The 12,103-nt window shown below is 37.4% G+C and overlaps 1 pseudogene; it reads right to left on the bottom strand.

The window, feature by feature from the left end:
* Window positions 1-9,684: 9,684 nt before the first annotated feature.
* Window positions 9,685-11,774, bottom strand: LOC107526905 (metastasis-associated protein MTA1 pseudogene; annotated as a pseudogene).
* Window positions 11,775-12,103: the final 329 nt, after the last annotated feature.

Below are 12,103 nucleotides of genomic sequence, written 5' to 3'. Positions count from 1 at the left end.
AATGCACCAAGGAGAACATTAGGAAGGCAAAAGATTGTTAGAAACTAATTGGAACACATCCAGAGAGTACCCAGCAACTCAATAAGCATATCTCAAGCCTGTCACTCCTTTCAGTATTCCTCTCTATCTAATTACCCCCATTCAATACTTCAATACAGACAGACACACACACACACACACACATTTTCATCAAAAGACAAAGTAAATCTTTCATGTTGGTTTCTCTGGAATATTGGGAGCATTGGAAATTGATATCAAATATGGGCAATTCTGAGCATCAAATACCCATTCAATGTTCACTTTAGAGAATGGAGTCCTGGTTACTTCTTTCACAATGCCATTTAATATAAATGGTTTGGGAATGTGCCAAAAAGAGATATATGGCCCAAAGCAGATTAAAATTCTGTGGTTCTAAATTAATTTTTCAACTTTTAATATTTTGGAAGAAAAGAACATGGAAGGGTGAAATCCATGAAGGATGCCAACTCTTGTTTTTAAACACTATTTTCAACTTACATATTCAGCAAAAATTACCACAATTAGTAAAAGCAAACAGAACTGGCTCTCATTTTTCCTTTTTTTCTCCTCCCAGACTCATCATTTTAGAATAGTTTAGAGGCCAAAAACGCAAGTGAGGCAAGAACATAACACTGATTATTGTGTAAAAGAGGTGATCACCTAATCCTTGATAATCAACCAGTCATGCAGTCATTTGATAATGCAGGCTCATGAGAGTATTTGAACAGGTTTCTCCATATGGGTTTCTGATTTTTGTGCCTCTTCTTACCTTTGGAAGATTATTTCTGTCATAACTAAAAATATCTCTTGGGAAGTGAAAAATGAATTGTGACTCTTGAATACTGAGGCATAACTAGTGTTCAACTGTAATATATGAGGTTATAAATCATAAGCCATTAGTCAATCTTTATATGGCATTTTCACATTCATATTTTGGATTAGAACATTATCCACTTCATCTATAATATGTCCTGTTTAAAACCATTGATATTTAGAAGATAAACCCAAAGTCCTCTCACTTTCTTTCCTGCTATTTACTAGGGGTAAAAGGTATGGCCAAATGAGGGATAAAAATCTACCCCTTTCTAAATATGTCTGTAGCAACTAGATTGTTGTTTATGTTTATTCATATTCAGGCAATTCTGATACAAGCAATATTAACATAGAATTAGAGTTAAGGTTTTAAATAAAAATGGAAGTTCTTTAAGCACAATCCGGTCATCATAGTATGGATAAAAATGCAAATCATATTTTACTAAATTATTTTACACAAGTAATATATATTCAATGTAAAACTGTAGAAAATAGAAATAGGCAATAAGAAAATATTAATTTAAAATTACACAAACAATCTCTACCAGAAGATGACTGCTGGTTTCATATTGGAGAATCTTTCCAGGATTTTTCTTACAAAAATATAATCAGTTTTCCTTTTTCATCCCCCCCCCCCCCAAAAGCCATCATCTTGTTTATACTGTTCTGAAACAGTTTTGAGTCTTTTGATTAAAAAATAGAAGTCACACATAAACATAATTAAAATTTTAAATAGTATAGTAAGACCTAAAATAAAAATTGGAAGTCTACTTAGGCTTACTCTGCAGATATAGCCATTAATATTTTTAAACATATTCTTTAAAAAACATCTTATACACATACAGCATATACACCCACATACATGCTTGTCATTCATGAGGATGATATAATGGTAAACCTTCTATTTTGTACTTAACTTTTGAAAATTAATAATAATATTAATCATCATCTTGGACATACTTTTCTATCAGCACATAAATATTTTTCTTATTCTTCCCTCACCCTCACAAAGTACCAATATTCATTCTCATGGATTATATATAAGCAAAGAAAGACTTAAAAACTTACCAGAAAAATAATTTAAACTCCTTAAGTAAATAAAAAAAATTCTCTGTTAAGCAGGACAAACTGCCATTAACATAACGTAGAGAGGGATGTTTCCAATAAACTATTAATGACAAACACACAGGAAAATTATAAAAATAATTATAGAATATTACTTAAACTGTTGGAGAACCATAAAGACAAAAGGCCAAATGATTGTGAATCTTGAGGGTTTTTCTTAATGAGTAGGTTTTATCTTTCATTTATTCTCTTTGAGCATGCATATTCCTAACTCATTTCCTGTTTTCCCTATCATCTATTTATCATCTATCTATCATCTATCTATCATGTATCTATCCTCTATCTACTTATCTATCTATCTATCTATCTATCTATCTATCTATCTATCTATCTATCATCTATCTATCTATCTATCTATCATCTATCTATCTATCTATCTATCTATCTATCTATCTATCTATCTATCTATCATCATCTATCTATCTATCTATCATCTATCTATCTATCTATCTATCTATCTATCTATCTATCTATCTATCTATCTATCTATCATCTATCTATCTATCTATCATCTATCATCATCTATCTATCTATCTATCTATCTATCTATCTATCTATCTATCTATCTATCTATCTATCTATATCTATCATCATCTATCATCTATCTATCTATCTATCTATCTATCATCTATCTATCTATCTATCTATCTATCTATCTATCTATCTATCTATCTATCATCTATCTATCTATCTATATCTATCTATATCTATCATCTATCTATCTATATCTATCATCTATCATCTATCATCTATCATCTGTCTATCTATCATCTATCTATCTATCATCTATCTATCTATCATCTATCTATCTATCTATCTATCTATCTATCATCTATCTATCTATCATCTATCTATCTATCTATCTATCTATCTATCTATCTATCTATCTAATCTATCTATCTATCATCTATCTATCATCTATCTATCTATCATCTATCATCTACCTATCATCTATTTATCTATCATCATCGTCTACCTATCTATCATCCTTCATCTATCTATTATCAGCTGTCATCTATCATCATCTATCATCTGTTTATCATCATCTATCTATCTATCATCATCTATCATCTATCTATCTATCTATCATCTATCTATCATCTATCTATATCTATCTATCTACCTATCTATCTATCTATCTATCTATCTATCTATCTATCTATCTATCTGTCTGTCTGTCTGTCTGTCTGTCTGTCTGTCTGTCTGTCTATCTATCTATCATCTATCTATCATCTATCATCTATCAATATCTATCTCATCTACCATCTATCATCTATCTATCTATCATCTATCTATCTATCTATCTATCTATCTATCTATCATCTATCTATCTATCATCTATCTATCTATCTATCTATCTATATCTATCTATCTATCTATCATCTACCTATCATCTATCATCTATCTATCATCTATCTATATCTATCTATCTATCTATCTATCTATCTATCTATCTATCTATCTATCATCTATCATCTATCTATCTATATCTATCTATCTATCATCTATCTATCTATCTATCTATCTATCTATCTATCATCTATCTATCATCTATCTATCTATCTATCTATCTATCTATCTATCTATCTATCTATCTATCTATCATCTATCTATCTATCTATATCTATCTATCTATCTATCTATCTATCTATCTATCTAATCTATCATCTATCATCTATCTATCATCTATCTATCATCTATCATCTCTCTATCTATCTATATCTATCATCTATCATCTATCATCATCTATTTATATCTACTTATTATCTATCTACTTATCTATCACCTACCTATCTTCTATCTATATCTATCTATGTATCACTTTTTCTATCTATCTATGTATCTATCCATCCACCTACACCCACATCTATGCCTACATATATCCACACAGCCCCAAAACAATAGAACATGCTACTCTTAACAAGTAGGAAGGAAAGAGATCAATGAACTATAAGTCTGGGCAATAAATATGGGGTGTCAACCATTGTACTTTTTAAAGGTTAAATTTATTGGTGTAACACTGGTTAATACAATCATATAGGTTGCAAATGTGCATTTCTATGATATATAATCTGTATATTGCATTGTGGGCCCATCACCCAAAGGTAAATCATCTAATACCATATATTTGAGCCCTTTTACCTTTGCTACCCCCCATCCCCTTCCCTCTGGGAAACACCATACTGTTGTCTGTGTCTTTGAGTTTTTGTTTGTTTGTTTTTCTTGTTTGTTTACTTGTTGCTTTCAATTTTATATTTCACACAGTTGATCTGGTGATTACCTCTATATTTGGTAAAAATCAGAGTTCTTCTCAAGTGGAAGAAGTGGAAGTGTGTGTGGGAGTGGGGGCAGGGAATAAGAGAGAAATTTCAACGTGCACATAAACCCAGGATTTTGTTGGTCACAATGCCTAATGGTTAGACCTACCCACTTACTTTATAAGTGATTAATCATTTTATTTCTAGCAATGTATCAAATATCTCTTCGATTGTGTGTAAAAGAAAATGTAACCACTCTAATCTCAAGTGCTCTGCACTGAGCCCCCTTGAATGTTAGCTACTTCTAGATCATTATAATTGAAGCACATCTGCCTCTACATGTTAGTTAGATGCGTCACTGCTGTAATGACTTGTAAAGGAAGAATCAATGGCTGACAGCACTGAGAAGCCAATACGAGTAAGGTAAACATCTAGTTTGAGACTTAATTTCTGTTTCTCCGCTTCAGTTTCTTGTACTGCATCTAAAGATAAATATCCAGGGCTCTCATCAAAGCCCCAAATGCTCAGAAAAGGGATGTTGAACATATCTGTGGACACAGTCTGTAGCAATTGTCATGTCATCATCTTTCTTTCTCCTGAAGGCTTTGAGCCAAGTGTTTTCTGAAGTGCTTATCCCATTTATTTTGTTCTAAGACTTTCTCTTGGTGCCAGTCAACTTAATCCTGATGCTACTTTTTGCTTTATCCTTATCAAAATCTTTACCTCATCCAAAGTGTCAGAATCTGGCACATTGATTGCTTGGGGTTTCTCAGTTCCACAGGTTCTAGATTTTCAGACACTAGTTGAAAATAGGCCTCTATAAATCCTGTACCTGGGCTGCTGGCAGGTTCATCATCTTCACAGCCCAATGAAACCCCTCTCTCTCACCTCTAAAACAGCTGCTACATGTTTATCCTCCCTCATTTTCTTCAATCCTGTGTTTTCTAACGCAACTTTGTCAGACTTTATCATATTAAAATCTTTTTCCAGGTTTTTCTGCTGCTGCTCTGTTTGACATTTCACATAGACACTGGCTTAGGATCACATGGGGTTTTGTAAACTCATTTGTACTCTTTGGATCAACTCATAAAGCCCTGAACATCTGAGATTTGAAGTAAGATTTCCTCAATTGTTTAAAAGGATTATAGTGAAGATAATTCACCTTGTGAGAGGCTTTCAGTGATCAAGAAAATGAAGTATGTGCACTCCTAAGGGTAAAAGTCAGCTTTATATTTTCAATGAAATGAAATGCTAGAGTCAGATGTCTTGGAATTATGACTTTCTAGTCAGACCCTATAAAGTGAGAGAGCCACATTTAAGCTGTAACATTTTTAGATAAAAATAAGAACTCTGAATAGTCAGTTATATTTGTGCATGAAAAAAGCACTTCTCAATGAACTTCTTTTAGGAATATTCTAGTTCTCTTGCCCCAAAGAAAAGATTCAGAGGACCTTAAATTCACCAACGAGATAATATTTTCTTTGTTCCCCCCTTTGCGGAATGTCAAGGGAGAGGTCATTAAATTTTTCTGTTTGGGGAATGACAGATTGCTGCACTCGCTTTACATATTTTATAGTACTTAACCTCAAATTCCAAATTAGTGGTACCACTATTCTCTGGTAATAGAAATATCTGATAAATTGTCCAGTTCTGGGTTAAATCTTTCAAATTTTATTTCTTTTTTGTGTCTTCTTTAAGTTGCTCTAAGAACTGGATAAAAAAACTTATGAGCATTAAAGTATTCATAGATAATTGATGAAATATCTAGGACTTTCATTAAATAATTCATAAAAAGGAAAAGGGGAGCATAGGTATAACAAAAATGAACAGGAGTTGATAAATGTTGAAGCTGGGTGTTAGATGTGTGATGATTCATTATAATCTTGGCTCTACTTTTATGTATTTTAAAAATTTCCATAATAAAAGCATAAATTTTTAAAGTATTATTCTGCATATACTCAGAGACCCTCTGGCAGTAGCTAAAATGGTATGTTTAACCTTCTGGAGTAAACTTTTCTTAGTCTTAGAGCCACAGACATTCTTCTTAATAAGCAAGAGTGCAAAAGCCTGACAAAGGCATTGAGGGGGATTTTCTTCTGTGTAACACCTTGCTTAAGTAAATCATTAATTAGAACATGACTAAAATGAAACAGAGACTGTAAAATAACATTCGTATAGCCAGGATTTCCAAAACTGACCTTGGGTTTGTTGCTGTTAAGTGAGTGGAAAGGGGTCCCCTTGTTTATTCCAGTCAGTGTGATCCTGGTTACATTTTATTGTTTTTTGTTTTGTTTTGTTTTGTTTTTAAACATGGGAAGAGCTGTCTGAGAATGAAACTGTAACCATTTTTCAGGGAAGAGTGAGCAGAGGGTGTCTGGCTTGAAATACCAGTTATACATAGGTTAGAGTTTCAGAAGAGTTTTCTGGTCCTGCTACCATAAAAGAATGTGGACTGCCCAGACAGGCGTGGCTCAGCGGTTGAGCATCAACCTAGGATCCAGGAGATCGAGGTTCGATTCCTGGTTAGAGCGCATGCCCAAGTTGCGGGCTGGATCCCCAGCAGGGGGCGTGCAGGAGGCAGCCGATCAATGACTCTCATCATTGATGTTTCTCTCTCTTTCCCTCTCCCTTCCTTTCTCTGAAATCAATGAAGATATATTTAAAAAAAAAAAATGGAATTTGGACCACAAAGGCCCTAGGTTTTCTCTCCAGCATGTTTCAGACTCTGCTATTTCTCTCTGTGGTTTTTAAACACTTTCTGGGGTGGGGATCGGGGTTTGTCTTACTACTGAGATTTGATGCTATATCATTCACTTTTGAATAAGCTTTATTCATGTCGGAAGCAGTTCTAATTTCTAATAATCCAAACTGAGGTTGATGCTGTAGTCAAAGAATAGACAGTCCCAGACATTTCTTTTGCAGCCTTTGAGGTTCTCTAATTAGTCCAAGAACTTTTCCAAATAGAAGCTCATCTTTACCTCCAAACTTGCTGCGTTCGAAGAAACTTTTTTCCGCCTTTTTGTTTCTTTCTGCGATGTCTTACCATCTAGAACAGTTACAATGCTAAAACATAACATTGATAAGGTTTCATAGAGGTGTGAAGGTTTTTTTGATGGACTACATATAGAAATAACTCCCTTTGATTTGCATCCATGCAAGATATGTTGTCAATTGTCAGTAGGCTGTTATAGAGTTAACATCAAATGACTTTGATTTGCTCTATTGGGTCGAAAAACCAAATTTTTAATCTAATGATTCAGCTGAAATATCCTTGGAATCCCTTCAGTTTTATAGTGAACCACTAGGCTGACTTATACTATTTTCCATAAGTTCATAAGTTCTTTTTCTCTATTTTGTAAAACAAGTCTGCGTGCTACAAGCAGAGAGAGGACCATGTATTTAGAAAAATCATCCTTTTAAAAAATTGTTTTTAGCCTAATAAACTGATGAACAAAATAGACCCAAAGACACTGAAGAATGGAACAGACTGCTGAATCTCAGAGAGAAAGGGGTTGGGGGGTGGGGAGAGATTAACCAAAGAATTTATATGCATATGTGCATGACCCATGGACACAGACAATAGTGTGGTGAAGGCCCGGGGAGGGGGTGGGAGTGGGAGGCAGGGGGTCAATGGGGAGAAAAAGGGAAATCTGTAATATTTTCAACAATAAAGATAAATTTTAAAAAATAAAAAATTGCTTTTAACCAAAAATAACAACTTCACTGGAAGGTTTTGATGCTGGGGGAACAAAGGACTAGTGGAGTAATTGTCTTTTATATCCTGAATCAGAAAGGGACACAGGATTTTTTTTTCACCCCCACTAGGGGCAAGAGGTTGGGACACTACCTCTAACCTTTGTTTTCTTTTGTACTCTTTTATGGTTCATTAAGTTGTTCTTTATCTACAATAGAATTCACCAATTTCAACTGTATAACGTGGTAAATTTTGGTAATTGTATGCAATGTAACTGCCATGATGATTAAGCTATAAAACTTCTTCACCCTAAGAAGTTTCCAGGTGCCTTTTTCACTTCCACATCTAGTTCAGCTACATTCCTCCCCACCCCCATCCCAGGTATCCACTGACTTGTTTTCGGTCACTATAGCTTTGCCTTTTACAAGATTTCATTTGTGTTCTACTTCTTTAACTTCTGTAATGATTTTGAGATTCATTTGTGTTGTTTAAACTATTGATGTTTCATTTTTTGTTACAGTATTTTTGTAGTATTTCATAGGGTGAGTATACCCTACAATATTTATTCACCAACTGAGGCTCATTTGGGTAGCTTTCATTATTTGGTTATTATGAATAATGTTGCTTTGAACATTCATATGAGGTTGTTGTGTGGGCATAACATTTCATTTCCTTTGGTAAATGCCAAGGAATGGAATTGCTGGGTAGTATGCTTCACTTTATAAGGTGTTGCCATACTATTTTCCATTTCCAGTTTCTGCATATATACGCCAACACTTGGAATTTTCAGTCTTTTTAATGTTAGGCATTTTAGTAAGTGGGTAAATGTATTTTATTGGGGTTTTAATTTGTATTTTCTGATGACTAGTGACTGAACATTTTCCATGTGTTTATTGATCATTAATAATTTTCCTTTTTGAAATGCCTATCAAGTCTTTTGCTTATTTTTATTAGAATGTTTGCCTTACCTCTGACTTTTTGATAGCTCTATTACTGTTCCATTGTACGTAATCAGTTTTGGTGGACACTGAAACTGTTTCTAATTTTCTATAGAATTAAAAATAAGATTTCCATTAATGAATTATCTTTTTTGTTTTCCCTTTTTATTTATTGACTTTTTTTTAGAGAAAGAGAGGAAGGGAAGGAGCAAGAGATAGAGGAAGAGAAAACATCAGTTTGTTGTTCCACCTGTTTATGCATTCATTGGTTGATTCTTGTATGTGCCCTGACTGGGGATGGAACCTGAAACCTTAACCTAACAGGACCATGGTCTAAACAACTGAGCAACCCAGACAGGGCTGTTTGGTTTTTCTTTTTTCTTTTTGTGATTTTTTTCTAATACTAAAATTATTTGAAAAAACAAAGGGCCAACCTCACCAAGCAGCTCCACTGGCCTCTGGCTGCACCAACATACGCGGTGTAAGTTGCAAGGCTTAAGTTCATCTACCAAAAAAGTAATAAAAATAAAATTTAAAAGGGCACTTTCGACAGAACACAACAAAACTCCAGGCCCGCCCAGGAGCCTGCAGTGCAAACTCCAGCCAAAAAAGTAACACAAAGCTAAAATCAGCTCCTGGGCATTCCGGGATTAAGTTAAACCACATTTTTTTCTCCAGGTGTGGCTAAAGGGGCAGTTACTCTGCAGGTGAGGGCAGGAGGGTGTTAACAAAACTGTGTGGGCTGGCAGGCAGGTAGTCAGGGCTTGGTCTGACATCAGAATAGCCTGGGGCAGTGGTAGCACCTAGCCCTTGCCTAGTCTGATATGAGATGAGCTTATTATTGACCAGCGGGAGAGGAGGCTGCTGCAGGCTGCAGTGGCATGGCCTGTCCCTAGCTCAGAATGATAGGATTGCAGGGCCTGCAGGTAGAGCTCTTGGTCTTGGAGGACAAGATCGGCTGGCGAATGAATCTTCCTGGTCTCCTCAGTTGCCAAGTAAAACACTTCATCAGGGGCCTCAATTCAGTTCATCCCCCACCTCTTGACCTGGGGACACTTTGGTGGGGGTAAGACTTCCCATTGAACAGGAGCTCCCAGCTTGGTCCCATGTGCCTGGTCTTTCCATGGTTCACCAAGCACCTACTGGGCATCAAGAGGTGCTTCTTCATGTTGCCATCCATCCTGTTGTGCTGCTCATAGCTCTTCTTGCCCAGGATGGTGGGAAAGCCATTGTTGATGACAGGGGCAACTTGGCAGGGGGCAGGTCACTGGGCGCACCAGACATGCTCCTCAAGGGGTCGGACTTGAGGTGGGGGTTGGGGGTGGTTCTTGAGATACCTGAGCATGGCTTTCAGGGTCTTCTGCATGGTCTACTTCACCACCAGTGGCCTGTGCGAGGCTTTGGGGAGCCGAGCCATGCACTTGGCTTTGATGGCCAGGTCATTGATGGCCAGATTGTTGATGGGTTGAGTGGCAATGTGCCACGGACACAGGATCTCCCAGCACAGGTGTAGGGTGATCTGAGTGGACTTGGTGGTTTGCAGATAGAATTCCTGTCTCCTCTTCATGGCCAACTTGTGGCTCCCACTGCTCCAGGATGAGATGGAATAAAGTCTCATATTACTGCGGTTTGGTTTTGGCCTCTCTCCATCTAACTGGGTTGGCATTTTCAAGTCACCATATTTCTTTTAATATGTCCAATTAGATGTTCAGAGACTACCTGAATGTTAGGGGGACCCCAAGAATACCCCTAGTAAGACTGGGTGGTGTAACAGCTCTTGAAGGCCAAGCCAGCACCCAGGCTCTGGCCTGGTGCCCGTTGCCCTTCACCACACCCACCTTGACCTTGTTGATGCTGATCTGGTTTGGGTTTGGCTTGCTTTAGTTGCGAGTATAAACTTGATTTAACTCACTCTCAGCCAGCTGCTTTCAAGCGTTTCTGCTGCACATATCTGTTGGTGGTCTTCCACTTGTAGTAGTACCTGATGACGATGGTGATCAACTTCCAGGGCAGAAAGTCTTGGTGGATGTCTGTGAAATTTTTCCAGTATTTCCCCAGGGCCTCCTTGAAGATGCTGGCCTCTGAAACTGACCACTCCTTCATCTTGTCCCAGCACTGCATAGGCTGCCCTGTGGCACCAGAGCCAAGAAGGCCTTGGCAAAGTTTTACAAGTTCTTATGCAGAGTGGCTGTGGAGTGACACAGGGTGATGTCCCAGGAGGCAGCTGCAGCGCTCATGTGCAGGCTGAGCTGTCAGACCGAGCTGCTGCTGTTGTAGTTCAGGGTCCTGCCAAGGTGGCCACACCACCAAGAACTGGTCGATCTGCTTGTCTACGACTAAGTTGTGCATCTCCCATATGTTGGTCTCCAGTTTGGACTGGTCGCTGCTGTCCTCCTCTCCTTCCTTTAGCAGGTCACTGATGTCAGTCTGGTACACAAATCTCCACTTTATAGGTCAGCAGCATCTTCTGATGTGGGTAGAAGACGCGGGAGTAGAAGTCCTTCCTCTCCACGTAGGACTTGTGCTACTGGGTCTCATTGAGCAGACTGATGCTGCACTTCCCTCTGATGTGGGTGCGGGGCGGCGACTCCAGCTCTCTAGTTTGCTCTCAAGGAACAGCTCCTGGTGCCAAAGCTGGTGCTTTAGCTTCACGAGCAGATCGACCATCTCCAGGTTCTCCATCTCCTCTCCGATTTCCCCTTCCTCGCCAATGTGGACCCCCGGTCCGGTTTTGTCACAGACAGACAGGGTGGCATACTTGTCCACCAGGGCAATGAGGGTGCTGGAGATGTCTCGCCTCTGGTAGTAGCACACCACTTTGGCCTGCAGGTTCCCGTTGGCCTTTTTGTTGAGCGCCTCAATTCTCGGGATCAGGTAAGTATTGCTGGAGGAGTTCTCGAAGTAGAAGTAGTCTCCAACCCTGTACATGTTGAGGTCCCTGTCCCGCCACTGGCAGCCAGGGTGGAGGGCTGGGGCCTTTACATTTTGTTAGACACTGCCAAATTGCTTTCCAAAAGAAAAGAAAATGCTTTACTAATTTGTTTGGTTTTCCTTTCACAAAGGCCGTGCTAATTTTCCAACAATCATGCATTTCTTTTTTCCTAATAATACATCATGAGCATCTTTTCAGTTTAATATATAATCAAGATATATATATATATATATATATATATATATATACATATATACATATATATATATATATATATATATAAATTTTGATGGATATATAGTCTTTCATTGTATTGACATGGGAT

This window comes from Miniopterus natalensis, chromosome X (genome assembly GCF_054644295.1).
Source record: "Miniopterus natalensis isolate mMinNat1 chromosome X, mMinNat1.hap1, whole genome shotgun sequence".
Lineage (NCBI taxonomy): Eukaryota > Metazoa > Chordata > Mammalia > Chiroptera > Miniopteridae > Miniopterus > Miniopterus natalensis.
The sequence above is the reverse complement of the archived record's forward strand: the minus strand, read 5'-3'. Positions and strand labels throughout refer to the sequence as shown.